Raw genomic sequence first — 27,050 nt, 5'->3', positions numbered from 1 at the left:
GTGCTTTAATGAGATAAGATTTTCCTTCAGAAGACTGAATAAAATGTTTAAAAGGGACCAGTGAGTGAAACTTAAAACTCCTTCCCTTGGAGAGGTCCAGGTGTATCCTGGAGACTATTCCATGTTGTTATCCCAACTCTCTCTTTCCCTAGTACCATTGCTAATTATTTCTTTTGTAGTGTAGGATAGCTTCTATGGCAAGGGTGGAGGATGCCTCAACCCCTGTTGTCTTGGAGGGTGATGCTCTGCATTTAACATCTAAACCTGAGGAATGAATACAACTAAGCATCATTGATCTATGACCAGGATATTTAACAACTGAGCTGTTCCACAAAAGATGGGATGTCTTCTTCCCTGCCTTTTCACAGTACAGGGCTTTGGAAACAGAGGAGAGGTCTCCTCTGTATGGAAAGAAAGTAGATGCCTGCTCCCAGAAGTGGATCCTGGACTGTTGATCTCGGGTGAAGCATGATACCAGAGAACAAGCAATGGGTGGAGTTAATGAAGACCTAGCATGGTGGTCTTCTGGGTCCTTGTGTCTATGTGTAAAGATAATTAATTCAGGGCTCATGAACAAGACAGCTAAATATTGGTTGCCTTATGTGGGTCTGCCTTGAAAGGACAAGGCACGAAACAGAAAAATGAGAAAAATGTCAGAAAAGATGTTTGGATCTTGAACCAATGCTAGAAGAAATCCCAGAGTTCTTGCTTTGTATTTCATTCAGGCCCAGGATACTAAATGTCCTTGGCTAAAAACATCCAGCTGTGTTGGCTGAGTCCTTCTGACATTGATGAAACTAACAAAAAAAGACTTAGAAAGACTTCAAGAAGGGCAAGAAGGAGGACCCAGGGAACTACAGGCTGGAAAGACTCACCTTGATCTCTGGGAAGGTGATGGAGCAGCTAATCCTGGAAACCATTTCCAGGCACATTAAGGATGAAAAAATAATCAGGAGTAGTCAACATGGCTGACTTCCAACTTGACCAACTTGATAAACTTTTAAGATGAAGTGACTGGCCTTGTAGATGAGGGGAAGGCACTGGATTTTGTCTGCAGTGAGGCCTTTGATGCTGTCATCTGTAAGATCCTCATAGAGAAGCTGTTGATGTATGGGCTGGATGAACGGACGGTGAGGTGGATGAAAACAGGCTGAACGGCCAGGCCCAGAGTGGTGCAAAGCCTAATTGGAGAGTGACTAGTACTGTACCGCAGGGATCAATACCGGGTCCAGTCCTGTTTTACATCTTCATTAATGATCTGGATGATGGGGCAGATTGCACCCTAAGCAAATTTGCTGATGACACCAAACTGGCTGATATGCCAGAGGCTCACGTTGCCACCTAGAGGGACCTCAACAGGCTGGAGAAATGGGCCCAAAGGAGCCTCATGAGGTTCAAAAAGAGGAAGTACAAAGCCCTGCACGTGGGGAAGAACAACCCCATGCACTGGTACGTGCTGCGGGCCTCCTAGTTGTAAAGCAGCTTGGCAGGGTCCTGGTGGACACCAGGCTGACCACAATCAGCAGGACACCCTTGCTGCAAAGAAGGAAAATGACATCCTGGGCTGGATTAGACCAAGTATTGCCAGCAGGTGGAGGGAGGTGATCCTACCCCTCTGCTCAGCACTGGTGAGGCCACACCTGGAGTGCTGTGTCCATTTCTGGGCTTCTCAGTACAAGAGAGACATGGACATACTGGAGAGCGTTCAATGAAGGACCACAAGGATGATTAAGGGACTGGGATGTCTCTCCCATGAAGAAAGACTGTGAGAGTAGAGACTGTTCAGCCTGGAGAAGACAAGGCTTGGTGATCTCACCTGAAGGGAAGGTGCAAAAAGAATGGAGCCAGGTTCTTTTCAGTGGTGCCCAGTGACAAGACCAGAGGCAATGGGCACAAACTGGGACACAAGAGGTTTCCTCTGAACATCAGGACACACTTCTTTACTGCAAGGGTGACCGAGTGCTGGCACAGGCTGCCCAGGGGTGTTGTGGAGTCTCCCTTCCTGGAAGTATTCAAAAACCACCTGGACATGGACCCAGGCAACTGGCTATAGGTGGCCTTGCTTGAGCAGGGGGGGTGGACCAGGTGCTCTCCAGAGGTCCCTTCTGACTCCAACCACGCTTTGATTCTGTGAAAACTCAAATGATCTCCTGAAATAAGAATTTGTTGAACAGCCTCCTTTTGGGGAAAAAGAGCATTTATTTAAACTATTCTCGTGAGATGTAATTTTCCTCATAGTATTTGACAAGATATTTTATGGTCATATGTTGATTATTGTAATAGTGATACTTAACTCTTTTTATAAGTTAGAAATGTGTTTAGATTAATGAAAATATTTAAACAGCTCTTCCTCATGAAAGCAACTTATTATTTATTTGTGTGAGACTTTTCAAACAAACAAACAAACAAACAAAAAGCTAAGGAAAGTTTTCATTTCATCTGCATAACCATTATGTTAAATTGTACATTAATTTTTACATGGTAGTGTTCAAACTACTCCTGCTGCAGCCGGGGAACAATAGGAGAGCAGGTAATTAAACACCTGCAGATTTTTCATGGATCTTAATGGAAAAGTGTGTAGTCTGGCAGATAATGTGTCTCTTAAGTTGCCTAAGTAGAATATTTGAAGTACTGTTAAAGCAGCACTTTTATTGACATTTTGAACACTTTTTCCATCAATGCCATTACAGATTAATTATTTTCAATTTTCTTAAGTGCCAAAAACCCCATGTTAATCTGCATCAGCTCACGTGGTAGAAAAAGAAAGCTCTAACATCTACAATCCTAGAAAGATGTATTATGATACTCATTAAATATTTAATCTTACCTGATCTTAATGAATATAAAGGTATCTGTTAATTTTTCATTAGCAGGTCAAAATTTTAATCAAAAATGTGAAAATTGATGGCCTATATGTATTCCGCTAAACAAATGTTTCATGAATCATATTCAATAAAAAACTTTCCCTGATTCCTTAGGATTTTCTTTTTTGAATGTGATCTCTTTATGTGGTGAAAAATGATGTAAATTTGAGAGAACTTTCTGAAGTGAAATGGGGGGTAGTTTGGAAATTTTTTGTAGCAGGTTTATTTTCTTTTTAAGCAGCTTTACTATTTAGTCTTAAGGTCTGGAATCTTCTACATATTGAAAGGAGCTAAGTACCATGATTCTACTGAAATTCAATTACATTCGGGAGCCTAGTCCCTCTATAATCACTTTAACATATCAGTCAAAATTAAATTGATCAGTTGCGATAGCTAGTATGGTAATTTAGGAGAATTTACTACCAGTATATGCTATTTCAGGAACTGTCATCAAGTTGAAAAGAAAAGAATATTCAGTAACTGATATGTGAAAATGCATCCTTTTAGCCCAGGTCTTGTCTTATACAAGAGCTGAATCTGATGAAAGTTTTGTCCTGAATGGCATTTGATTTGTGATATTTAAAAGCTCTTATTAAAAGAAACTTTTCCTTGTTTTCTTTCCCTGTAGCAGTGACAAATGTCGGGCAAAGCTGCTTGGGCTGGAAAGTGGAATAATGCTGTTAAACTTTGTGTATTTAGCGGCCAAGCTGAAATGAGCTGGCTGTGCAGTGAAACTTGAAATATTTACCCACATTTAAAGCCCCAGCCAAGCCTAAAGCAATGCTTTGAAGACCGAAGTACTTCCTGTGAAGCAACAAGGCTTCCCACTCTCCCTCGCTTACCCTTCTGCACTTCGGTGCTTGTGTGGGTAGTGTCAGCTGGGAGGTTTCACCAGCCCTGCAAAAGGTTTTGTTTTGAATGTTGCCAGGCTGATGCAAGTGTGAAGGCGCTGGAAATTACAGTGACAGATGAGTGATGCAGTGAACTGCTCCCAGCCAGCTGGACAGACTTGCTGCCTTTGAGTGATGTCCTGAGGATGGGCAGATCTTGGGCCCTTTGCTGACTCAAGCCAGATGTGAACCATTTCTTTGTGTCTTATGAATGTCCATGTGACGGACTTCCCAATCCTCATCAACACCCCTCTCTGCACCCACCCAAATTTTAAGGGAAGTTGAGCTTGGCTGTGGCTTTGCATACTAGCCTTGTACCTCCACCCTCACCTCTAATTCTTGCACCACCAGCTTGTGGCGAGCTGTGGGATATTGATCACCTCTGTAAGCCTGGACTGAAAGTGCTCTGGGTTAAGGTTATGCAAAAGCTACGTACGTGCTGCTGCTCAAGCTCTGCAGGGTCTGCAGAGAGGCAGGCAAACTTTCCAGCTCCAGGCTTCAGGATGATATATCGCACTAGAAATAAACCTCAGGTACTCGGTGCCTGCTTAGAAATGCAAGTGGGGAGATCTGAGTGAACAAAATGGTGGGTTTTTCTGGTTGAGAGAAATGCCAGAAATTGGGAAGAGAGTTAACAAATGTTGCTGTAGTGCTGGTGTTCTCCCTCTCTCTCCATTGTGATATGCCACTGGACCCTGAGCCTGGCAGCGTAGCATTGTCTGGGTGGCGGCTCACAAACTGGTGTTAACTGCTGGCTTCGTCAGGCCCCAGGACCCAGCAGCCTCTCCCACACCAATAGCTGCTTGCTCTGTGCTGTGGGTGTACGGTACCACTACCCTCCCGCTCACCACTCCATCCTGCCGGCACTCGGCAGCCTCCAGACCAGCGAGAGCTCGTCTCTGCTGCCCAGCCTTCTTTATGTTTCCTCTTGAGCTCTGTGTGTTTGGGGTTTTTGTCCCTGTTTCATTAGCAAAGTGCTGAGAAAGAGTTAAATAAATTGGGCAGCGCGTGTGACCACGGAATTACGAAAAGCCCTGGCTCCTCCAACTGGGCAGCAGCTGACAGGGGATTCGGGGGTGTGGGGCTGCAGATGGCAGCGCGTTATTACAGCCGCAGGATTGACTAACGTTTGCTGCGGAAATCTCTTGCCCTTGCCACGGAGACTGACCTTGAAATGCTGCAGAATTCCTGGGGTGGATTTCCGTGCGCCTGTACCGAAAGCCTGAGCTGGCTGGAGGTGTCTGCTTGCTCTGCGCGGTAGCTGTATAGATGATCCTGTGGAAGGGACTGTTGCAGACTACCTGCGTGCTGCCTGTATTCCCGAGTTGTTGAAGGGAATATATTTGATTGCATGGGTCCATTTTTAGCTGTGGCTGCTCATATGATATGTTTTCCTTGCTATGGTTAAAGCTTTTATGCCTCTCAGTATCTGTTCCTTAACCTTCTAAAAAAGCAGGATGTCTGCAGAGGTAGGCAAAGCAAAAGAGAGAGAGAGAGAGACAGTACTTGTTTGTGCCCACCAAAATGATCCCTTATTCCTCTGTTTCCTTGCTCGTAACCATTTCTGTAACACAATAGTTGAAAATATTAAACTTAGTTTTTATATAGCATTAAAAATGGACTTTTTTTAAAAAACAGGAAACTTTTTTTTTTTTGTCCATTGGTAATCTTCCAAACAAACAAACAAACAAGTCACATTTATCACTGGCAAAACATTATAACAAAGCCTTAAAAAATCAGAAATCAATACTTCTTGGTGATTTATGATTCACTGCTATACAAACAACTTGAAACAACTTACAGGGGTAAGGGAAGGGGAACATTGTCACCTCAGAAAACTAACTGATAAGATTTCAGAAAATAAGTCTCAGGAAAATGTTGCTCAAGAGAGACAGCAGACTTTTAAGAAAGTTACTCTGAGGCCACAAGTGAAAGTAGCAAGAGGCTAGCCATAGAGTAAAAAAGCAAGCGTGGCCAACTCCTGATATGACCTTGAGCAAAAGAAACACCTGTGCAGAAAAGGAAAACAGATCAAGTTGCTAAACGTAAGCATAAAACAATAAGATTTGCCCATAAGGATAAGGTCAAAAGGGCAAGATGAATAAACCAAGATGGGTATTACATAGAGTGTAAAGGATAACAAGAAATTATCTTATGTTGTTAGTAAGAAGACAATCAAGGGAAAATTTTTTCCACTGCTTAAAACAGAGGGAAAACTATCAAATGTGATGGAGTCTGAAATTCTGGAGTTCCTTGTTTTGGTTCTGGAAAAAAAAAAAAAAAGACTGTGCTCAAGTTATTAATACTTTTGTTATAAACAAAAAAGGATGATAAACCAGAAGCACTTTTCAGACATAAAGTACAGTTTAGAGAGTATTCAGAAGACTTAGTTCCATCCAATTTAAAAATATCTAACATTTATCCAAAGTGTTTTTAAAAGCAAGAGGAGAAAACTTCCAAAAAGTGAAAGGTTACCTTTGAAATCTCATGAATAGCAGTTAAGGTTTTAGAAGTCTGGAAGAGGACAAATAAGGCTTCTGTTTTCAAAAGGGATGAAGAAGGAGCCTGTGAATTAGAAACTAATGTAATTTCAATTCCTGGTGAAACAAACAAACAGCAAATTATTATAATAGCTATTTGCAAGTACCTAGAAATTAATAAGATGCAATGCAATTATCATGGAGGGTTGTTGGAAACAAAGTGCATCAAATCAGTCTAATGTCTTTCTATTAAAATGACAAACATTTTGGGGAAGGAGAAAACCGTAGATACTCTAGGTCTTAACTTCCAGAATTCAGGTTTCTGATGTTGACTTGTATGCTATTTAAAAGCAAGCTACAGATTCACATTCTGGACAAAACTACTATAATGCAGATGTAAACAGTGAAAAATTGTGCTGAGAATACTTTTGTTTTTAAGTTAAAACATTGTGTTTTGTGTTGGTTTGGGATGTTGTCTTGTTTCTGTCCTGAGTTTCAGCTTTTTTTATGTGGCTAATGGAATGAAAAGTATGTTTATGAAATCTGTGGATGACATCATGGTGGGAAGGCCTGGAAAAGTCCTGGAGGAGAGTATTAGAATTTGAAATGAGCTAGGGGAAAAGGTAAGATACAATTCAATTCTTCAAATTCTACTTCTAGGCATGTATAATCAGCCATATAAATACAAGGGGAAGAACAAGCTAATCTATAGAAAAGGATCCACAGGATACAGTGGATGCAAATTGCATGAGTCAACAAGCTACCTGGTGTTGTGAAAAAATGCAGATGTGCTGGGATGTATAAATCTTGTCTGCTGGATGTGGTCTTGCAAGATGAACAGTGTGTTGTTAGTTTTGGTCACTGTGTTTGAAAAAGGTGTTGACTGACAAGATAGAGTTTAAAGGAGAGCAAGGAAAATGTTCTCTAGAAAAGGCCTATGATGACGTCAAGAAAATATGCTCCCCAGACACTAATTTGGGTTTCACTTGTATTTTCAAATAAATAAATATTATTTATTTTTTTTAAAAAAGAGCTTCTTGAGGGGGGTTGGGGTTACAATTGGTTTTTCCAGTATGGGTAAAGCAAGAACTAATGATTTTAAGGTACAGCAAGGGAAGCTTCAAGGATTCAAGCAAAAAAAAGTAAGGATAGCCAAGCCTGGGAAGCAGCTTTTTCAAAAACCCATAAGAACTTGTCATAAGAAGGTGGTAAGAGATTGGGAAGCCATCTGTCAGATGCAGCGCAGGAGCAGTAGTCTGAGGGATGAACCAGATGAAGCCTGGAGGCCTCTTCCAGGCTCTCTTTTCTAAGTTTTCACATTTGCTTTTTGAAGGATGAAGTGTTTATAGAGACAAATGAGAGTCTTGGGGGCAGGTCTTGCCTCCCACATCGTACTGCTACACGCAGGCTTTTTCCAGGAACTGCCTTATAGTCATCTTATTTGGTCGGACTCCAAGGAGTTGGCTCAGTTTCTTCCTGTTAATGAAAATTAACAGTCTCAATAAACCCCCCTAACCTTGGGTTTTTATGGATCAGGATATGTTACCATGGGCCTAAACTTAGGCTAGTATCAGTGACAAAACCCTTTAGCATCAGTTCTTAGGTGCTGATAAGATTTATGGATTTCTACTTTCTTTTCCTTCCTATAAAAAAGGACTGAAGTTCCTCTCTCCTCACTTTGAGGCAAGTATTGATTGTTGCCTCTTATATATGTAGTATATTGTAGCAGGAGTCAATAAATATCAGACCTTCTCTCATGCTACAGTAAGAATTTGGGGGAGGGAGGCAATGAACTATGCTTTAATCCCCCACGAGATGTTTTGGTGATGCTTATGGGTATGGGGATTTTCACTTACACATCTAACATTTTCTCATGGATGGTTTGGATTTTTGAGTTTCTTAAAAGTTTAACATCTGCCATTATTGTTGCTGTGCTATCTGTAATTTGTTATGGAATGAGCCCTTTAACATGGCTCTGTTTACAGCCTAACAGTTCAGCTGTAAGATTTTGTAAAGACATTGTGGGTTAGATGTTTCTTTGCCTTTTATTTATAAATAATATATGATTTCTTTGAGAAGTGCGTTGCTTCTAATTTAATAGAAAATACTTCAGTAATTGAACTGGCTCTTTGAATGTTATATTGGCAGGCTTGAGAAAACCATAGTAAACTATTCAGATGAAATAAAGGTACACATACCCTGTATGATGATTGCCATTATTATTCTTATTAATAATACCACTACTCCCAGGAAATAGTACAAGAAAGACATTTTTTGCCACAGTCTGATATGAGTCTTTTTTACATCCTTTTTCATATCTGGAAGAGCTGTCATATAGAACAGCAGCCACACACCTTAAATTAGAGTCCAGTGAAAGTGGTTATGTTGAGGAGTTCTGAGAGACAGAGGTACTAATTTGCAGAAAGATAATTAAAGAAAATCTGCTTGCTACCTGTCATCTCACGTTTGGCTTTTGTGGTAGGGCATGCAGCTGGATACCGGGGCCCAGGCTCTCCCTTCTCTTCCACATTGCTGCTCTTGTGACAAGGGCTCCTAATTTGGGGGTTTGGATACCGGTAAGAATAGGTATCTCACCTAGGTGAGATATAGGTGTCTTCCCCTAAGAATAGGGAGAGATTGTGCCAATTGTTATTTTTAGGGATGATCACACTAAAAGTCAGTGTCCTCCCTTTGATCTATTCCTATGTAGGTAAGGCTTTTTTCCAGCAGACAAAAAGGTTTGGGCTGGTGATATTAAAAGTGCCCTGCTTTCACTTTTGTAAATGTTCAGTAAGCATTTGGCCTGTGCATTTGGTCTCTCCTGTCCTCATCTGCATTTGATCCTCTCAGACTTGGGAAGGGAAAGTGGGATGAGAATGATTGTTTCTGATTTTGCAAAATGCCAAGCTTGCTGCTGCAGTACTGAGATGGTCACTAAAAGTGTCCCCCGTAGACACTGCTCAGATAATCAAATTATCATTTGTTTCTCATCACCAGTAGGAAGTATTAATGTATATTTAAATAGTGCACTTCTTGCCTTCACATTCATTTGCTGCTGTGACACAGGTCTTGTGCTTAATTTCTATGGTAAGCAATTTGGAGAAAATAGGAAGAGGCGTATTCATCCTGAATGGTTATTGCCTTTCCTTTATTTAATAGTATGGCCAGGAAATGCTGCAGAGAGGTACTTTCTCTCTGATACTCAAGTTTTTAAATCATGATCAGAAAGCAAGTTACAGAGAGGTCAGATAGTGCATGGTCTCCCTGTAGATCAGCTCCCATCTGGTTAATACCTGTCTGTGAGTTGTCAGTGCCTCTTTCACAGAGCGTATGTTACCTCACATGGACCATGTGGTAAGAGATGCATGTTCTCCATCAGCAACTGAGATATAATTGGCAAGGAGTGAATTTACATACTATTACTAACTTGTTCATAGTGTACTGATGTTCACAAGGTAGACATTTTTTATCAGCAGAGCAACCACTGCATGGTAAAGGCTTGATGAAGTCAGAAATAAAGTCCATGTGCCACAGAAACATTTGGGGTATGCTCATTGTCTTTCATGTTATTTGCCGTCCCATTAAAATGTTAGAACCGGAGGTGGTTTTGCTGTATTTCTCTTTCTATTGGCATCAAAAGGACAAACATTAATTTCTTTACTGAACGTAGTCCAACATTGCTGACCTTCTCCACTATTTAAGCAGGACAGGTACAAAATGCGAGGCCGTAGGCTCCTCATATTTAGTGCTTGAACAAGAGCCAGGCTATGCCACTTAATTTCTTTAAGTGGTTGGATCTTTTACGGCCTTTTAAGAATAATGGCACCCACTGCATGTGCTGTGTTAATAACAGCTGAAGTATCGGATCCTACTTCTTCAAGACCATCTTTGTTGCTATATACTTAAGTCAGCAATTCAGATGACTCAAGGAAAAGCATATGCAAAGCAGTTGTGAGTCTTGCCTAATAACCTGTTAATTACTAAAATCAGCATTGCCTTAGATGCATGTGAAGATGGTGAGAAGGCATATACAGTAGCCTCCTGGTTAAAGTAGGAGGCACGTATACGAGTTTCTCCATGGCTTAAGGGAGACTCTTTCCAAGGAAATATCTTAAACTGGTCTAGGTTGGGATTTTTTTCTACTCTTTTTATTGACAGCAGACCACCGTGCAGTCAAGAAAATCAAAATTATGGGACTGACAGAGGAAGGTATCTCCACAGGTGAACAAGCAAGAGGCAGCCTGACTTGTTGCTCTGGGGCTGTGGGTGCTGGTCACGTTTCCAGGGATGGTTTCCCAGAGCACGTTGGCAGCGGAGAGCCTCTTCTGCTGGGTGCAAGGCCTGCACACAGGGGCCGTGGGCTGGGCATCCGTGACTCGCACGGGTGCGTGTCTCAGGGCTGCAGAAGAGCTTCCAGGTGGGAAGGAAGCAGGATTTGCCCCTTCCCTGCCCCACAGCATTTTCTATTGCCTGTTCAGGTGTTCCTCTGCTCCACGTGCTGACTTTGGTTAATCCCAATCCTAGAGCTGTGGCCATAATTTCTAGGCAATGTAACTGTTAACCATGGCGATGCTTATGTACATGTGTGACTATGAATCTTGTACAAAGGACTATATAGTATATAGTATATCTCCTGGGGAAAAAAGAGCATTCTTTGTTACTGTGTGGCAATAGCATGTATTTTAGAGCATTAGTTTTAAACCCCTATGTAATTCTGAAAAGGGAAATAAATAATAAAATAACGTCCCCATGATGATATTGATTTCACTCCTGTTGTCTCAAACTCCTCATTTTAAATTTAGTTTTCAAGTGAGAAATAAAAAAAAACAAAAACGAAAGGAAGCATAACACAATCCTTTCTCTCCTCCATCCTTAGAATCTGAAACAAAAAAGGTATTTTAAGGAAAGCTGTCAAGGTAAAAAAGCACTGTCATTTGCATTCTTCTGGGAAGATGGGAATTTCTGTACTAAAACTGCAGGGATCAGAGAAAATAATTGATTTTTCTTCTTTTATTTCAGAGGTTTTAGGTTTATGCATCTGTCTTCATTATGTATATAATGTGATTTCATGTTTTATATCGATATAGGCTGTTTGGCCCTGGTCCTGCGAAGTCGTATCTTTTAATATCTTTCATGACTTTCCTGAAACAATAGGAGCTTCAGCATTACTGACACAAGGACATTTATTTAGGAGCAGAAATTTCCATATCTCCTGAAAATCTTGGTATTGATTCAAAGTGGAAAAGGAATGTGTCTGCATTAAGCAGATTTAGTGGGTTGGGATTGCGTTCTGTGACATGTTCTCCTACACAGAAGCTGGCTAGTATATTTTACTTTAGCGTTTTAAAGTTACTAACATTTTGCCTTTGGTTAAGGTAACTGAATACTAGAGTGGGAAATTAATTGTCAGGAAGGCTGAAAATAAGCACTGTGTATCACTTTTTCTTCCCATATGGAATTGAATAATAAAGCATTATTTTATTTACATTTGGATTTTTTCCTAATTTTTTTCATTACGCTGTTATCAGGACATGAATGATAATACAGCGTTTGAAATTTAATATAAAATCTAATATCCTAGTAAGACAACTGCTGGATCTAGTAAATTTCCATTTGGCTTTGAACAAACCTTACTTGCTGCTGTTGTTTTTTATTTTTTGTTTGATTTTTTTTCATTTTCTTCAGGCTTTCTGATGTTTTGAATGGTTGCTACTGAAGCTCTTTTGTGCTTGATCAATTCAAGGTTATGCTTCTCTTTCAGGGATCTGATTATTGAGGACCCTTTCTTGCTGGGCTGTCAGGTAACTTGACACTAACTGTATGGTGGGACCATCCCAAGGTATCACCTTAGTGATACCTCTAGTATCACTCTAGTAAATCTCTAGTGACAATTCAGTGACTCAAAGGAGAGAGGATTAATCTGGCTGCAGTCTGGCCTGAGGTTTTGCAATTACTGCAGACCTGCCTTAGGTAAAACATACAGGCTATGTCATTGCAATGCTTAAAACGTTTCAGTCCTTTCTGCAGAGAATGTATTTCTTTCATATTTCTGGAGTGGTTTTTTTCCAAATTAATTATTGTTCTTTTACATCTTTTATAATCGTTCTTAATGTTCTCACTGCATCACAAATTAACAGGACTTGATTCTGTCTTAATATTGCTTTATTGCCATTAAGGAGCTACAGTAAACAGCCAGACTCTCTCTTACACTGGCATGGTTTGCATTTATTAGAAGACAACTCTTTGTGGTAAATCCTCGTCCTGTTAAGCACTGATTAACTTGCATGCAATTAGTCTTTGTCCGTTTATCACTTTTTATATTAATTAGTACCTTGAGGCCTTGTCTGAGATAGCACCATTTGAACTAATCAGTCCAGAAACTGTTTGAGAGAGGGTCCTCGCCTCTATGATTGCACTGGCTGGAAGGACCAGGCAAATAGTGGGAGAGGTGACAGAGGGGCAACTTGATGTCACTGCTCCTAGCAGGGACAGACCCCACCTCCTCCTCTTTAGCCCAAAATCCACTCTCTTCCCTGCTGTATTATTGCAGTAGTTTTCCAAACTGCAGCAGGGCTGTGAGCAAGGAACTGGGTGTCAGAATGACTCTGGAGAGCTCCAGCATGCTTGCAACATGTTCACTTTTGCCAAAACCACAAATTAAAATTAATTCTGCAGAGCATCTATGAAGATCTCTGGCTATAGTCAACATTTTTCATACCAAGTCAACTCTCTTTTATGCCCTTTAGATGCTACAGCCCTGGAACCCCCATTTTTGATCTTATGTTTATCCCTTGATAAATTAATTTACTTGTGCTGTTCTTTACCAGGTCTTAGATCTGGGGACTTTAAATACTGTTCAGAATTGGAGCAGAGTAGAAGTTATCAATAGCTACACACAAACATGAGAACTGTAGTGTGCTACTTCTGTAACTGTCATTATATTGCCTGGTAACAAATACAGACTTTCAGGGGCAAAGAGGTAAAATTCAGACATGAAACGCAGAGGAGAGATTGTGCTGCATGAAAGAGAAAAGGAGGAAAAAAAAAATCACAAAGCCCTGAGTTTGTGAAAACTACTCTCAATATATGTGGAAACAGTAGCAAAATCTGTGATAAAATAGAGCTGACAGAAATGTGATTTTCTTTTTCCAGGTGGCCATGTGGATTTTTCTATACAGCTTTGTCATGTATTTTATCTGGTACCACCAGACTTCTTAACACTCTCAGTTCACTTGTGAGACTAAACAGTTCCCCCACTAGACAATGCTGTACTTTTTGTAAGAATCACATCATTCTCATTAATTTTAATGAGCATTTAATGCATCTCAAGTGTGTTATTTTTACATCCTGAAATTTGTGACTGTTGAAGGATTAGAAGCGTGAATTTTTGTTATCATTTGGCCTGCACTGCACTGTAGAACTGGCTGTTCCTGGCTCAGTGATGGAGCCATCCTGCATAAGGTATATCTTTATTCCTTCTGAGTGAAGAATTAAAGGTCTGGCACATCTGTGGCTTAACACAGATAGATGAAACGTACAATTTTAAGACAATCACAAGGCTTTTACAGCAGTGTCTTCTTTGGTTTAACTGAATATTAGAAATTCACAGGGAAACAAAGAAACTCAGGTTGTCAGAAAAGTATCATATTCCTGTCAAAGCATCCAGTTCCACTGATGTTGTCTTCCCATTATGCAATATTTGCCTGCGTTTAGTTATTGTTATTTATTTACATTTTGGAAAGATGGACATCTTTCTCTTTTCTCATGTCAAAGAGTTTTACTGACAGTGTTAGTCTTTTCCCAGGTAGCTGAACACTTAATCAGAGAAAGCCACTTCCTTAAATTATACAGCCAGAGTTAGTAGCTGTATATTAGATTTGATTGACTTGATTAAATTTTGCTTTTGTGTATTTGGCAGAACTTTCGGCAAATAGAATAAAGACCTTTTGAATTTGCCTCTTGCTTGATCAGGACATGCTGTTCTCCTTTCACATTCCCCATCCTTCCTATTCTTGACCAAACTCTAGCCGACCAAATTAGAAGTAGTAACAAGCCAGCCAAAACCTAAATCTAATCAGCAATGCAGATATTAAAAGTAGGGACTAATATTGGGGGGGAGGGGAATTTTCCATTATTGCCATTTACAGCTTAGGTCTGAGGCTGAGTAATTACTACTGCAGGGTAATTTAATACTGTTTTATTAACACTGACTTACATCTCAGAGAGGAGTTCAGAGATCCAGGAGGACATCAATTTTCTGTGAAATACTGTCCCATTTAAGGAAATTAAGTAGTAATCTGCAGTTTAATTGCAACAACATAAAAGAGTAAAGATGGAGTAGCGTCTGAGCATGGAATAGTTACTGGGTTTGTGGGGTTTTTTTCGGTCTTGTGACCATACTAATTGAGCTGTCCAGCACTTTGGTTGCACATGCCCTTGCTTTTCTGGCGTTCTTCACTGGCCTATGTACTTTGCAGGTTCAAGGTTGGTGAGGCAGGTGGAGAAGAAAGTTTCTCTAATTGTTTGTTGCCACTGGGGACCTTCTCTGTCAGTGGAGCTGACTATGGAGAGCCTCTGTAATAAAAGCTCAACACTGCAGCTTATGACCATGGTATCCAGCGAGGGCAGAGTTCACTAATGCATGTGTTGAGTCTACGGGCAGCTATGCTGTGGCAAAGCACAACATATTAAACAGTTCCAAAGCATTGAAACATAAGGATTTTTTGGTATGAGAAGTTTCATTTTCCACTAATGATATTGCATCACTAGCATTATGGTTATCTCAAGTTGGTAATGTTTCCTGGCTTCTACACCTTGCATATCTCTGTAGTTGCCAAGGTTCAAGGCTGGGTTTAAATAGTTGTTTGGATAAAATCTGTGGTCACAGGTGATTTCAAGGATATGTTCTTCCGGTAATTGAGAAGTATGGATTTGTCCCGCTAATATTTTCCTCTGAGTGCTCTGATAACCAGTATACCCTTGTTTGCAAGGCTGACACTGAGAAGCAAATGAGTACATGAAAAGAGAATTCTCCCTGTACTGAAAGCAGCAGAGGCAAAGATTATAAACAATCAATTGGCTGAATTACAGTTGCAGAAAACATTTGTTGAATAGTTTCAATTAATGAGCAGTCTTGTGAGAATCAAAGTTGCCCAGCATTAGAGCCGTGGCTGTATTAATTCAGCTAGGTCCAAGAGGCTAGCCCCAAGTCCAGAGTACTTTTCCATGCATCTGAATCTTGATGTCTCCCCTGTCCCTAGCTGTGATGCGGTTTGTGGATCTGAAGGAAGCTCCTAGGGCACATGTGAGCTTTGTTACTGTAGGGAGAGAAGAACATCATCTCCATGGCACAGTGAGAAGCTCTAGGATCTGTGCTGCAGGGCTTTGTGCTTTGCAAGGGAGTGACCTGTGCTTACTGGGGCAGGACTGCTGCCCAGAGTCGGGGTTATCTGTGCCCTCACCAGCTGACCCTGCCCCAATGCTGGTGGTGTGGGTGCGGGGCCAGAAGGTGGAAGGGTCTATTGGAGGAAAGGAGAACTTGCAATACCTTCTCATCCAAGCATAAATTAGCTGCAAATTCTGGTATGAAAATTGTACTGTGAATTTAAATTGTGATTATAATCAAAAGACAGAGGCTGGGCTATGCGTCTTTCTAGCCTAATACTCTGTCTCTAGCTGTGGGTGAGAGCAGATGCTTAGGGAAGCCTGTAGGAACATAAAGAGTGATCCTTCCCCTGCTAAACCTGCTCAGCAGTCAGCAATTTAGGGATTACACAGTTCAGCACTCTATTCAGCAAAAGAATAAAATATCTGGGAAGATCCCATGTTCTGTACATCTGTACAGTCTTTGTGGAAATGGAGTGATTAATAGAGTTTGTCATGTTGGGGAGTAAGAGGACTTGACTGGGCAATAAATAACTTACTGCTGTTTAATATTTGCAATACAGCAATGTGTAGGTACTTCAAGGGAAAGGGGACTGCTATTCTGGGCTGTATGTACACAGCTAATAGAGAAATCTATCCCCATTTCTGGCATGACGTAGTTTAACATTCGCAGTGCGTACATGTCAACAACTGATCGGTCGTCAGTCAATCGCAGCAGAAGATGCAGAAAATCAGAGCATGATCATTCAAATAAGGACCTATCATAAAACTGCTTTGTCTAGTGAAATGGCAGGAGAAAGATGAAGGGGAGAGATGCTTCTATCATTTGTGACAGTCATAGCTGTTTGCAGTCGCTTTAGCGCTGTGCACTATAGCTTCAAACATACAGGGAAAACCTGATGCAAAGCACACTTGCAGCTGTTGTTCTGTAAGGTGCGATTGATATGTTACAGGAGACACATGGGTATGTAGTTGCTGCTTTTTTGTTCTGTTTGTGTGCACATGTGTAGGAGGTTAAGTATTTTTCAGGCTTAGGGGGAAATGGCTGCATCGCAGTCAATGAGAGTTAAATCCTGGCTTTCTTGAAATCGGTGGTTAAATCCAGCATGTAGGAAGTTGTTATTTAAAAACAGAGCAGAAATCCAATTTGAGATTTCTTATTACTAACCTTGTGCAAATATAATTCTTCTGTATGAATTATCTTCATATCATGTCAAAAGCGAGAGAGTATTAGGATAGTTTTCCCCCAGAGCTCTGTCAGAGTTTTTCATCAGCTGAATTTTATCATTGTCACTGATGTATTTTTCATCCAGGATTTTTCTTCACCAGAGTCTGATAATTATGCGGACTGGTTTGGTGACTATTTCCATGGGGAACTAATCTACGAGTACTGTTATTCTTCTCACTTGTAACTGCAGTATATTTTGAACCTGTAATGGAAAAGTTGGTGCATTAAAGTAATACCTCTGTGGAGGGGCTAGGAGGGGAGAAGCTGGACCAAGACATTAACTTTTTCCAGGTTATTTGGAGTTCAGATTCATGAGTAAATCAGAAGAGTGCTTTGGGGCTTGAGATGCAGGACAGCATGTTGGAAATGACCTCATAACATCCTGCCTTGCTGAGTTCAGATAATGTTAAAGTGATATGGACTTGAAGGAGAAAAGGCAGTGACTTTACTGCCTGGGACAGGAGTTACCAAATCTTTGCCAGCTTTGACTTCTGGAGGAAAGATACTGCCATCCCAACTGACCTTCTAATGACATTGTACAGTTTGGGAAGCAGAAGAATTGTGCACATGATTAGGAAATAACACTGCTGTGCCTGAAGAAAGTAAGCGATTATTCCAATATGAAGTTTTCCTTGAAGTTTCTCCCCCTTCTGAGGTTACTGCCCTTATCATCCCTACTTAGTGATTTTGTTCTTCAACATTTTGAGCTCCTTTATGACTCTGGTTTTCACCCAGGCATCTTATTTCTAGCTGAGTATTAAGGACCACTAATAGCTGAGTATTAAGGACCACTAATTATTAGAGACAGGCAGTACCATAAAACAATAGGGAAACTTAATTGTAAGAGAACATGAAGTAATTCAGTTAAGCATAATAGCCTTAGGGTGGGTGAGCACTGAAGTGTTAGTGGATGTGCAGTGATTCATCTGCCTACTTTTTACAGCTACCATTCAAATTGAATTTAAATACTGTAAACAAAAGTCTTTTCGTGGTGTGCTTGGAACTGTAATACAGCTGCAAAGTTCCAGAGGAAAATGCTGCATTGCAGCTCTCCTGTTTCACAGCAAATCTCTGCTGGCATGTAACATGCAGAGGAGGAGCTTCAACACAAGCAGGCTGTTTTCAGCTTCATTATGCAGATCAGTCGTCTTTATCATCCACATTATAAAAACATCTTCAACTTCCTTTGGGGATGGAGGAGAGAGGGAGTAAGGGAGGAATGGGGGGGAAGAGGTCAGACAGCTTACACACTGATTTCCCCTGGTATTACTGTTCCAGTGCCTCTCAGAGTGCAGTGGTTTTGCCTTTGTACAGATCCAACAGATTTTGACATCCACGTTGTTTAATTTCAACTATTATTGCTGATCACTGGGATTTAGTATCAGACTTTCTGGTGGTGTTTTGGGTGAGTCTGGCAGGAGTATTCTGTAACACTTTAGCCATCAGGTAGCTCTTACTTTACTGAAGGAGGTGATTCGTGGCTGGTTGCTGACACTAGGGAAAGTGAAGACCTTCTAAATAACCTTGAAACAGAGCTGACCGGCAGCCTCTCACATGCTTTTAAATATGGGGGAAGGGGGGGTGGAGGTTGGGTAAAGAAAGGAGGAGGGATTTAGGAGATTTACAGCTTTCATGTTTAGTCACTTGCCTCCCAAAGAAAACTCCCTGGTTGTCTGTAGTTTCTTATGATCGTTTAAGAAAAGAAGGAAAAGCAAATGCTACAGATAGTGCCAGACTGAGAGGAGGGCAGTCCTTGAACGGTCCTGGAGAACAGATTTCTGTAAATGGGATGATTTAGTGCTGTGTCATACCAGCTGAAAAATGGGATTTAGGGGAGGGTTCTGCCAACCTCTCAGCAGGACCTAGCAAAATGTCAGGGAGAACACCAGGAACCTGCAGGACAAGAAGTAATATGGGAACTCCCAAGCTCCTGTCCTACCTAGCAAAAACGAAGCAGATTATCCCTTCCAGCAAGAGGAGACTGAGAATGAAAGCAGGAGAGCTGCAAGAAGGCTTTTTGACACTGGCACACTATAGGTTAATAGGGAATATTCTCTGGCTTTCCAGAAAGCTCAGATATTCTAAAAAGGCACACAGAGGTCCTCCTCCCTGGATTTCAGCAAAGGAGGGAGTTCAAAATGGAAACCTTTTATAGGAAAAAAAGAAATGGGAATGGAAAGCTTTTAAAAAACATCACACCAAAACCACAACGAGCCTACAAAACAAACAACAACCCCAAACCAAAATACTAAAGCAATAACGTGTTACCACTATTTCACAGCTGTGTTTTCAACCTTGTCATATGTCTTCCCCTCCCCCCAAATATTTTCTCACATTTAAATAGAATTAGGAAGCCAACGTATCCTGAAAAAGGTGGTTTTCTTGCAAAAAGGAAAAAAAAATCAGCAGAAAACGGTTCCTAAAGGTAAGGGAAGGAGTCTGCAGGCAGAGCTTTTGTTCTTGGCTGTTTTGCAACCCAGGCCTTTTGCGGGCCCATGCGAGTTCAATTCCTGCATTTGAAGCCTAATGCTGAATCCATTACAGGGCTCTGGTGAGCCTGCAATGAATTCGAGTCATTCCTAGGAGGATGCTCATGGCTCAGTTAACAAGGTTGAAGTTGCCTGGCCCCAGGCTACATCTCCTGTTTTGGGAGGGAAATAGTACAAAGGTTGAAATCACTTTTTTTTTCCTTTGCCTGCCTCTTAACTTTTCATCAGGGATGCGTCATTTTTGCTACACTATTAAAATATTTACAGAATTGTTGGGAAACAGAAGAACCGTTCAGACAAAATATTCATAATCTTCACCCATAGATTCTGCATCCAGAACTGTTTCTACCAGTGCATTAATTAATTAAAGTACCTTTCCTATTGTTTTTTAAAGTATCTGTCATTACTGGAGTGCATCTGCCATTGAAACGGTAGCTCTGAAAAAAAAAAAAAGTACAATTATATAATATGAGTACTGTTTTAAAGTTAAAAATAGGGAAAGAAACTGCACTTCAGCACTCTTGAGAATCTGAGCGCTATAATTTGGATACTCAGACTGTACAATGCCTCTTCCCATCTAAGACAAATGAAGATCTTGGGTCCTTCAAGCTTTTTGCATTTAGCATATAGAAACAGCATTTCTCATGCTTGATCATGGACTCCACTCTTGTTCAGATAAAGCAAAACTAATTGGTGGAACAGGGTAAGAATTGCAAAAAATATATGTATGTTGAGTAGTTTCATGTGGAAAATCTGTTCTGGCAAGCATACTGTGTTTGGTAATTGAATGCAGGAAGCAGCAAATATGGTTAATGGCTTACTAGTGTTCAGGAAAGCTGTGTTTAAAAAAAGGTGTGCATTGTTCCCTGAGGTGGTGGATGTCTTGTGCTGGAGTGATTTGTTCACTGCAAATGTAAGTGCAGGTCAGCTGAAATTATTTGTAAGTCTGTGATAAGCTTCTGGAATTTGTTTGGCCAAAACCCACCAAAATTAAAAGGGAAAAAAATTTTTGGAAAAGTTTTTCACCTTTTTCAATAGTTTTCGATTTCCCATGAAAAACTGGACCATCATCCAAAACAAATAATTTTCCCTTTTTAAATTTAGCCAGGAAGCCAAATTACAAGCTTTTCCACATTGCTTTAATTGATCCCCATCTGGTAGCACCTGATCTTTGCCAGGAAAGAAGACTGAGAAGATTTTAAGTTCTCCAGTCTTCATTTTGCAGCAGAGGTCACTTGCCACTTGAGACTCAATTGTTTTCACTCTCAGAAGCATTGGATCCCTGAATTGTCAATGGTAAGAACAAAGTCATTCTCATTAAAATTAATGAGAATTTTAAACATATTACGGTTTTAAAATAGATCCCTTTAAGACATCTTTAACTGTTCTCTGTTGAGGAAGGTTACTTCTTGCCAAGCAAATATTTCTGCAGTATTTTTCAGATGGTCAGATAAATCCAATTCACCATGATTAGTTTCCTAATGTTTTGCGAAGACTGTCTGTGTTGTCTACCGCTGAAGGTGCAGCAGGCAGGACAGAAGGGCGGTACAACTGGGAATAACATCAGAGCTTGGAACAGAACCAATTGTCAAGAAGTGCCTTGCACCTTGAAGCATTATTTTCTGAGGAAGTGTGTGTCTTAAAGTGTCGCAACTTAAAGCTGTGGGAATGACAGAAGCAAAACTTAAAAGAGAAGAAATAGATGTGGTGACTAGACTGACTGAATGCTTTCATAGGCTGCTATAGAAAAAATGCCAAGACCTTCTTACCTGGTAAGTGGATGTGATAGACAAATAATGCCAGTTTGATATGCTGTTTAGAAGGTCTAGAGTTGGGAAATCTTAACTCACCAAATCTATTCTGATTACAAACCCCTCAGCTGGTGTTCTCAGTTGCTATGGAAAGGTTAAGAAAATCAGGTACTGTATATTCTAGTGAATTGACAATTTGCCTTAGAATGGTTTTTCACATTCACATTTGTATTTAAACATACCAAAATGGCATTTTCCTGCTTCCTACAGTCTCTTCCATGTTGGAGTTTTTGTTGTCAATTATCTAATCGCTACCAGTGCTGGAGTCTTTGATCAAGTCAACAGTTGTTACAGGTCTTGAACCCACTGCTTGGCTTCTTCTGGGCACAAAGACCACTTGAAAACCATCTGAGTTGAAGGAGGGGTTTCAAATGTACTCAACCTTCACCAGAAGCTACTCACGTGAAGTCAACAGTGGAATTTCCAGGAAAAGTTGGTGTCTGTGAGACCAACCCAAATTAAGTGCTTTTTAAAAATCTACCTTCCTGAAGCCTGACCCCATAACAATAAAACTAGAAAACAAGAATACAGGGGAGATCCAAAGGTTGTATAGCTAGAAGCAATACTCAACGCTCACTACCCTAGCAAACTACTTCCAGAGACACACACAGCTGAAGGGTGAAGTGCTTTAGAAGTCCACTGGTTATACACTTTTGAGAAAGAAAATAAAGTTAACTTAGTAGGAACATATTCATGGAGTGAGGAGAAGGATAAGGAAAGAAATGCCAACCTATCACACCTCTGTTGTGGAAAAGCGATTCACAGCGGCGTTTCCTCAGCACGGCGCAGCCGCACAATGAGACTGACCAGTCTGCAAGCTGATAGTGCAAAACCCCTAAATATATAACACAGTTGCAAAAAAATGAAATAATATTTTAAAAGTAGTGCTTGAGTAAAGCAGATAAGTGTTGTTTAAAAAGCGATTATTTTTTGCATCATATGTCTGTAAAGTATTGTGGTATTTGAAAGTTACTTCTCCCTGATAAATTTATTAGGGATAGAGCTTTTCTTCGGTATTAGGTAAATAAAAATAAATGTCTCAAATGCTGGCTAAGGGACTGAGAATAATATACTTGTATTTTCATTAGTGTAGCTAGCTCTGTGCTGGTCACTGTGGAATATTAAATATTGGAAATCAATAAAGCAGCCGTATATGTATAGTATGCTTAAGAGTAATTACCAATACCTAACTCCTCTGCATGTCTACATTCACTTCAACAAATAATGCTGGATTTAATATTGATAAATGTGTAGTATGAACTGGCTGGCTTAATTAAAACTGTTGGAATGGAAAAGCTTAATGCTTTATGATGTTTTATTCAGGCTTATAGCAGGTCCCATGAAAGCTGGTGCCTGGTCATTGTAAAGCCCTGAAACACATGCCAACACTCAAGGCAAGGCAAGGTATACGTCAGTGTTTCAAGGGCCTGCACAACCCACTGTGAGGCCAAAACCTCCCACAGGCGTAGAGGAAAGCAGGAACAGCAGGAGGCTGTGGGGATCAGGCCAGGGAGGGGGCTCCTGTGCTCCAAGGATCTGGTGAGACGGTGGAGCACTCCTGCCACTGCCTCTCAGGCAGGCTGCGCAGTCCTTCCCCAGGCGAGCATATGCTCTAGGTCATTTAGGAGGATGCTGCCTGGAGAAGTTCTGTCGCTGCTACCTGTGAGGATGATGTCAATTGAAGAATGAAAAATTCAGTTTGTCTTGCCCTGCTGAGGAGGTTTGGGCCAGTCCTCATTTGCCATTGTTGTCCTTATGTCCGTTCCCTGTTGTCACAGCATGATGGTGCTTCACAAGAATTAATAAATTTTCCTTTTCAGGAATATATTTTTATGGAGCTGAGGCACATCAGGATGTACTGAAGTGGATCACAGTGGAATTTCACCGTTTTCAAACTCAAACACACTCAAGCAAGTTCAGAGTCACTGTTAAAAGTCCTTGCCTTGACCTAAAGTACTCCTGAAAACTGTGACAGAGCCAGGAACCAAACCCTGAGCTCCCTAAATATGTAGAGATATAGGCAAAATCACACTGCTGAAGTATCTGTTGTCAAAAAATGTATGGCCGATATTCACGCTGTGATTTTTGTCAGGTATGACAGTTTTGGTTAGGGAAAAGTAATGTTATATAGCTCATGTTATTGTTGCATTTCCAAAATGAAAATTTTCAATGTTTTCCTGAAAAGTGTCTCTAATTTTTCAAGTGAAAATGTATTTACAAACCTATGCAGCACAAACTCAGTGAGTTATTTCCTTTATGCGTTAAATTAAATATATTGAACTTAATAATGGTCAGCATTTTGGACACCTTACACGGGGGGGGGGGGGGGGAAATCAAGGAAAGCACAACCAATTGTTTTCTTTCTGTTGAGAAAGTAATATTTTTCCAGAATATATTTTTAAGTTATTCCCTACTTAGGGTGTTTCAGACTAACGTAAGCCTATTAAATTATGCAATTCAATTATTTTCTTTGGCATTAGCTCAGACACAGTTCCGGTAAGTTTTGGTATGAAGTACTTTTGTAGTTGATCTGTGTGGTCTTTCAGTGTGGCAGAATATAATGTACAATAAGATGGACTTCTACCAGGTTTCCTCAGGCTACTGTTTTAGAAGCTGTACGTCCACTGGCTCTCAACGGCACTGTAAATAAGAACATTTTTAGAAAATAGTAAAAAAAGACCAGAAACTAATAGGTGTAGTTATGCTGAAGGAAAACAGTTCATTTAAATTGGATTAAAATTTTATTTACAAGAATTCCCTGAAACAATAGTGGAAGAAAGAGGGAGTATTTGTGATTTGGGTAGAGGGGAACGCCAGCAAAATGAGGTATCACAGATCTGAATGGTGTCCAAAGGCTTTTGTACTGAAGTCCTGCAGGGGATGCCTGTGCTGATCTTGTTTTGAGTAGGCTCCAAACTAAGTAATGATCCAGTCTGATGGATTTAACTCTCCTTCTGGCATTATCCTTTTGACAGGGACTGGAGGTGTGGTACCATTTCTGCAAATGAGTCCTCAACATCAAATCTCCCAAAGCCCCCTTCCTTCCACAGGAAGGCAAGACCAGAGGTACGTGGTGTTGACCAAAGTTGATGCCATAATTTGCATCACTATTTTTAAAGCACCTTGGACTGAAGCAATGATTTTCACAGTAAACCACAATCACCTCTCTCTTTATCCTGGTCTCCCCTTACAATAGGACATACGTTACAATGTCAGCTTATTGTTTCAGTCACATTCAAACTGTACTAGAGGATCAATTATTTGGTTTCTACCGAGGAAAACAAGGAATTTTGCCTTAAAGGCAGCTTTTGTCCAAAGCTACTTGGTTTTGAATAGCTGCTCATCAGTGGTTCTGAAAGCTGCTTTATTGTTAACTGTCTGCTAAGAAAGTATTCTCTGGACATGTTCATTTTGTTTCAGCTCTACCTGAAGGCTATGAGTCTTCAAAATGGTTTTCAGAAAGTGAAGTGAAGGTTATGCCTCGATATAAGACGTACACAGTTATACTGAGTAGCCACAGCTGACGTAAAATACCAGTGGATCCATCCCTACAGAGCCTTTTTGGCAACAGCTTTGTCCTGGATCTCTGCAGAGAGATCAGACTCCACATACAATTTCTTAAGAACTTCAGAAAAAAAAAAAAGCTATCCCTTTGCCAGAGATTTTTCCATGATGAATATGAAGCATCAGGATGCTCTCTATGGCAAAACAAGGGCTCCCGCATCTCCTTCCTTCCTGAACAATCACTGCAGTCTTTAAACAAAAGATGACAGTAAAATGCGGTATTTTATGGCGCTATTCCCCACAGCCACAAGAGGGGGTTTGAAGAACATGATCTGCTTCGCACTTGCAGCCCTGAGCCTTTCCTTCAGCGCATGATGTGTTAGTTGTATCATGAAACCAGTCATTTCCTGAAATGACTGAAATTTTCAGTCATTTTGCAAAATGACTCCTTCACTCACTCATTTGGTAAAATGACTTAAAGTTTCACACGTTCTACGAAATGACTGACGTGCTGGATATTCTGCTAGACTATTTGACTGTTTGTTTCACTCGGTAACAGACATATTGTGAAAAGGGGGGTTATTGGATAAGCATCCTTTGCTTGTTCTGCAGTGACTGCTGGAGATGGCTCTGGATTTTAAAAGTAACTTCAGAAAAGAACTTTGCAAAAAGTATGAGAAGTGCCCAAAGTGCATGATACCAAGGGAAGAATATTCTGTAACTATTGCTGAGATAAAAAAGGCAACCCAAGATCCCAAATCAAAGTCAAGACTTGAATACTACCTGCTTGCAGAGTAAGTTTTAAAGAACAGTCTTTTTTTTTTTTTTTTTTTTCTTTCTGCTCTCATCATCATTTGTCTCTTCTTTGGTTATGGAATTGCCAGTTAGTTTTTTCATTTCCTCCACTGCTCATGTGTGTGAAATTCTATGATGAGGTGACAATGAGAAGCTAATCAAGAAACACTGAGCTAAAGAAGTATCTCCCATATACCAAGTGAGCATTGAAGACAGGTATGATATTATCAGAAAAGCACATGCTACACCATGTTCATGCTATAAAACATTTATCATCGACATATACAAACATTACAAGATAGGCTGTTGAGGTCTTCAAATATTTCTGGTTCAGGTGCTGGAAGAAGAGAAAGTGGTCCTTGACTAATGGCATTGGTGTAAAACTGACTGTAAGCAATGAATACTCATTGCAAGGGCAAGCTGACCTTGTTGGCATGCAAGCTTGGTCTCAAGGCAATTTCAAGGGAATAATGGTGTACCAAGACCACTTCACCAAATTTTGTGTTCTCTGAGCTTTGTCTCAGAGGGAGCACCAGAAGTGGTCTTTCAGCTTTTTGATGTTTTTCTCCTGCTTGGTACTCCTTTTGTGTTGCAGAGTAACAAAAGAAAGAATTTGCTGCTGAAGACATCCAAGAACTGAAGCTTCTGTGGCCTCTGCTTAGCTTAGTGCATGGAGAAGCAAGATACCCACAATGCCAGGGCTCTCCCTAAGGGGATATTAAGCAAAAGCTCTTGGTACGGATGGTGGATAATAATTCACGGGACTGGACTGTGGGGACTCACCTTGTCCACTTCTCAAAAGTACCACCCATCGGCCTGGAATAAACTGCACATGGTGTGCAGCTTGGTTCAGTACCAGCCCCAGATATGGGCTTAGCTCGACCTCTCTACCATCGGGGATCATCAGCCACCTCCGCAGCCAGCACAATCTGCTTTTGGTGCCCAGGGCTTTTTCTAACAACTCTGCATCAACATCCCCAGAAGACACACTGCCCCCCATGTCTGGTACAGTGGTAGGCAGCCAAACTGAGCTACTGCTAAACTAAAGGTTAGACCGGTTCCTTTATCTCAAACTCTTGTCAGAAAGGAGTCATCCGGACCCACCAAATTCTCCACCCACCATCCCAACCACCCCCTGCAAAATCCTGCCCCAGATGCTGCGCCCTGCTCTCATTGGCTCAGTCTCCCTGGCCGGCAGGCAGGAGCCTGGGCAGCAGGGGCTTGGCAGGCAGGGCTGGCAGTAAAGCACAGTCTTCAGATGGATGAAAACACTGAAAAGCAAAACAGATACAGTACTGATATTACAGTCACCTCAGTTACAAAGATAAGTTCTGGCAGGTGATATATATGACTGGATGATTTCAGAAATAAATGTAGAAGGCCGTATGGCTTTTGCAGTAAGTAAATTATAAAAACAATCTCGTGTTGTCTTTTTAAATTAATTCAAGCAACAAGGTATTAGACATTTTACATGGTGCCTCTGTACTAGTTTCACTAACTTCATTAAAGGTGTGAAACTTTCTCTTATTTCACAAAATGACTGAATGAAACAGCCATTTTGTGAAATGGCTGAAAATTTTAATAATTTCCTGAAATGACTGGTTT

Source organism: Falco peregrinus, chromosome 3 (genome assembly GCF_023634155.1).
Source record: "Falco peregrinus isolate bFalPer1 chromosome 3, bFalPer1.pri, whole genome shotgun sequence".
Classification (NCBI taxonomy): domain Eukaryota; kingdom Metazoa; phylum Chordata; class Aves; order Falconiformes; family Falconidae; genus Falco; species Falco peregrinus.
Note: the sequence above shows the minus strand (reverse complement) of the source record.